General features: G+C 39.8%; 1 pseudogene; it reads right to left on the bottom strand.

Annotated features, from left to right (window-relative positions):
* Positions 1 to 869: 869 nt before the first annotated feature.
* Positions 870 to 2201, bottom strand: LOC144236307 (tubulin alpha-1A chain-like; annotated as a pseudogene).
* Between the last annotated feature and the right edge of the window lie 2490 nt (positions 2202 to 4691).

The following is a 4691-nucleotide window of genomic DNA, read 5'->3' as shown; positions in this document are numbered from 1 at the left end:
TTTGGGTGGCAGTTGTTATCCAATGGAATTGTTATCTTAATTTGTCTTTCTGATACTTCATTATTAGTGTATAGAAATATAGCAAATTTCTGTATATTAATTTTGTATCTTGTGACATTGCTCAATTCATTTATTAGTTCTAGTAGGATTTTTTGCGGAGTCTTTACGGTTTTCTATGTATAGTATAATGTCATCTGCAAATAGTGCAAGTTTTACTTCTTCCTTACCAATTTATATGCCTTTTGTTTCTTTACCTTGGTCTGATTTCTCTGTCTAGGACTTCTAGTATTGTGTTCAATAAAAGTGGTGAGAATAGACATCTTTGTCTTGATTCTGATCTTAGAGGGAAATCCCTCAGTTTTCCACCATTGAGTATGATGTTCACTGTAGGTTTTTCACATATGGCCTTTATTATGTTATTATTATCTTATGTACTTTGTTCTTATAATAAATGGATATTCTTCTTTGTCAAATTTTTTTTTCTGTTTCCATTGAAATGATCATATGATCTTTATCCTTTCTCTTTTTAATATGATGTATCACATTGATTGACTTGTAAATATTGAGCCACACTTGCATCTGGGAATAAAGCCCACTTGATTGTAATGAAGGATTTTTTTAATGTATTGTTGGATTTGGTTTACTAAAACACATATTTTTTTAAAGACAGGGAATACTTTATCCAAACCCATCAGAGAAATGGACAGCTTGGGTCTGTAACAAAGAGTTCATTTTAAAGCACAGGTCAGTAATTTTATATGAGAGTATATACTACCACATACAAATTAACTGATCGGAGCAGAACTTTTCAATGTATAAAACATTATAAACTTCCCTGTATAAACAGCAATTTTGTGACATTTTTAACTTTAATATTCCTCTTCTTCTTCACCCTCTCTTTCCACAGAATCCACACCAACCTCCTTATAGTCCTTTTTAAGGGCAGCCATGTCCTCCCAGACCTCAAAAAATTCTTCTTTCTCCATGCCCTCACCCACATACCTGTAACCAAAGGCACACTTGGCATACATCAGATCAAACTTGTGGTCCGAGAGAGCCCAGACCTCACCAGTGACTGTGGTGTTGCTCAACATGCACACAGCTTGCTGTACTTTGGTCAGATCCTCACCAAGTACTTTAGCGGGAGGCTGGTAATTAATGACAACTTTGAAGCCAGTGGGCTGCCAGTACACAAACTGGATGATACACTTGGTCTTGATGGTGGCAATGGTAGCATTGACATCTTTGGGGACCATATCACCATGGTACAACAGGCAGAAACCATGTATTTACCATGGTGAGTGTCACACTTCACCATCTTATTGGCTGGCTCAAAGCATGCATTGGTGATTTCTGCTGCAGAAAGCTGTTCATGGTAGGCTTTCTCAACAGAGATGACAGGGGCATATATGGCCAGAGGAAAGTTGATGTGGGGATAAGACACCAGGTTGGTCTGGAATTCTGTCAGATCAACATTCATGGCTCCATCAAATATGAAGGAAGCAGTGATGGAGGACACAATATGACCTATCAGTCTATTTAGGGTAGTGTAGGTTCTGTATTCAATATCAAGGTTTCTACAACAGATGTCATGGATGGCCTTGTTTTCTACCATAAAGGCACAGAGTGCTCCAGAGTGTTGTGGATAGTGAGGATGGAGTTGCAGGGCTCGAATACAGTTGTGGAAACCTGGAAGGTTGGTTAAATGGAGAATTATAGCTTGCACTTCTTGCCATAATAGACAGAGAGATGTTCCATAAACAGAAAAGAGAACCAAGAACTGGTTCCCCCTTCAAAATTGTGGAAAACAAAGAAGTCCTTAAGATCTGTGCACTGGTCAGGCAATTTCCGGATTTGGTCCAAGACAAAGTCAGTGATCCCCTTGCCCTCAGGCATAGTTATTGGCAGCATCTTCCTTTCTTGGGATGAGCTGCCCGGGGTGGAAAAGTTGGCAGTAGGTGCCAGTGCGAACTTCATCAATGACTGTTGGTTCTAGGTCCACAAACACTGCCCTAGGCACATGCTTGCCAGCACCTATCTCACTTAAGATGTTGAAGGAGTCATCTGCTCTTCCAGTGGTTTTGTCACTTGGCATCTGGCCATTTGGGCTGGATGCCATGCTCCAGGCAATAGAGCTGCCAGCAGGCATTGTCAATCTGGACACCAGACTGACCAACAGGAATGGAGATACATTCATGCATGGTTGCTACTTTGCAGCTTTCAAGCAAATGGCAAGAGAGGAGGAAGAGAGGTTGTTGCCCCTTACAGAGTGACTCTTAGGCAGTCCATGTGAGAGAACCTGCTTCCATTTGCTAATATTTCATTGAGGAACTTTGCATCTATGTTCATCAGAGATATTAGCTGGTAGTAGTTTTTGTAGTGTATCTGGTTTTTGTATTAGGGTAATGCTGATTTCATAGATTGAATTTGTAAGTTTTCCTTCTTCTCTTCTTTTGGAATAGTTTGAGAAGAATAATAGGTATTAACTCTTCTTTAAATATTTTATATAATTCACCTCTGAAGTGATCTGTTCCCGGATTTTTGTTTGTTGGGAGATTTTTGGACTAATTTCATTGCTAGTAATTGGCCCATTATAATTTTCTATTTCTTCCTGATTCAGTTTTGGAAAGTTATATGTTTCTAGGAATTTATCCATTTCAAGGTTGTCCAATTTGTTGGCATATAATTTTTCATAATATTCTATTTTAATCCTTTGTATTTCTGTAGTGTTACTTGTTTTTCACCTTCATTTCTGATTTTGAATCCTCTCTCAGTTTTTCCTTGATGAATGCCACTAAAGGTTTATCAGTTTTGTTGACTTCAAAGAGTTTCCATTGATCTATTCTACTGGGTTTCATTGATCTAGTTTCATTGATCTGTTCTACTGTGTTGTTGTTGTTGTTGTTTCTATTTCATTTCTTTCTGCTCTAGTCTTTATTATTTCCTTTCTTTTTCCTCATTTATTTTGAGGGGGGAGAGGGGAAGAAAGAAGAGAGAGAATCTCAAGCAGGCTCTGTACTGATGCAGGGCTCCAACCCACAAACCATGAGATCAAGACCTAAGACAAGATCAAGGGTCAGAGGCTTAACTGACTGAGCCACCCAGGCACACTAAGAAAGTCAGCTATGTCTCCTGATCTTAAAAGTAGTGGCCTCATAGAGAAGAGGTCTTGTCATGCCATGTAGCATAATATGCCCTGTTCACCAGAAACAGTGGTGTCTCCTATGTTGGTTTTGTGTACCCTGCAATTGTGGCTGAGTCATGTTTTGCCTTTAGCTCACTTGCCTGCAATGGCCCACTTTGCCTGTTGTTTGTTCCCTGTACTGTTAAGGGAGCAGTGTGGGATCATCATGGGCTTATAGATGGGCCGTGTCAGCAGTCAGAGCAGGTTCCTGTCTTTAACCCATACGTCAGAGCTGCAGTCCCACAGATTTTAAAGGCACTCTCCCTGCCTTGTTCTTTAAGAAGCTTTCACTGGTGGGTGGGGCTCCTAGTTCATCTACCAGAGCTGCAGTCACAGTAATTGATAAGGCTCTTTCTCTGTGCTGTTAGGTATAGATTTTGGCGGCTGGGACTGCAGGTGCACTGCTGGGTATGGTTATCTTCCCCTTTACTAGGACAGGAGTCACACTGGAGTAGTATAAGTTGTTGCCAGGGCTTCTTGCAGAATATGTAGTCAGGAGCTACTTTGGAGGGAAGCCTGCAGAGTGAAGTGGGTTGGATGGGGTGGATCCACAGGAGAATGTGAAGGCAGGGTGTACGGTGCCAAAAAGGTGGGAAATTTTTGCAATGGTGTTTGCAAGTGTCCTACTATATTGGCTGCAGATTGGGGAAAAATGGCACCCACTAGCTCTTTTTGTTTTTGGAGAAATCTCCTAAAGATCCCTCCCCTTCCAACACATTCTGAGATTAGTAAAGAAATTTCCTTCATGTATACCCCAGGCTCTTTAGAAACTACTTGTATGCTCTATCTCCCCTGGATATTTCTTATGATGGCTCTTTAAGAGTAGGAGCTCAGTTTCCTATTACCTTTCAGCTCTCCTGAGCTAAACCCACTTATTTTTAAAGTACTTAGAGTTAAGCCCCTCTGATTGTAAAAACTCATGAAGTTACATGTCACTGTTTTTCAAAGCCAAACGTTATATGGAGTCTTTTTCCCAGTGCAAGTCCTCCATACCTCAGATGTTTGGTATGTGTGGTCTGATCCTCTTATTTCTCTGTGCTTGTGGTGTTCTTCCCATTTGTGGTTAGTCTCACTGGGGGTTTGGTTCCTGACCACATCTCTGCCCCTCCTACACTTTTCAATGTAGCCTCCACTCTACAATTCACTGTGGACAGTCTGTTCTGCCCGTTCTTAGGTCATTTTTCAGAATCAGTTGCACTGCTAAGGTTGTTATCTTGATTGAGTCCATGGGACAAGGTGAGTTCAAGATTCTTTTAGCCACTTTCCTTTACGAAAAATCTAGTTTTGTCAGCTTCTGCTGAAACAATATTATTAGCTATACAAACAGATTTGTCATATCTTCCTCCTATATTAACCTATAATAAATAATATGAAATTTCCCTGTTTATCTCAGGTAATAATCCTTGTCTTGAAGTCTCCTTAGTCTTTTAATTACATAGATATAAATTTTCTTTTGCTTATTTTTTGTACTATATAACTTTTTTATACTTTTAAATTTTTTTATGTT

Source organism: Crocuta crocuta, unplaced genomic scaffold (genome assembly GCF_008692635.1).
Source record: "Crocuta crocuta isolate KB4526 unplaced genomic scaffold, BGI_CrCroc_1.0 scaffold86, whole genome shotgun sequence".
NCBI lineage: Eukaryota > Metazoa > Chordata > Mammalia > Carnivora > Hyaenidae > Crocuta > Crocuta crocuta.
The sequence above is the reverse complement of the archived record's forward strand: the minus strand, read 5'-3'. Positions and strand labels throughout refer to the sequence as shown.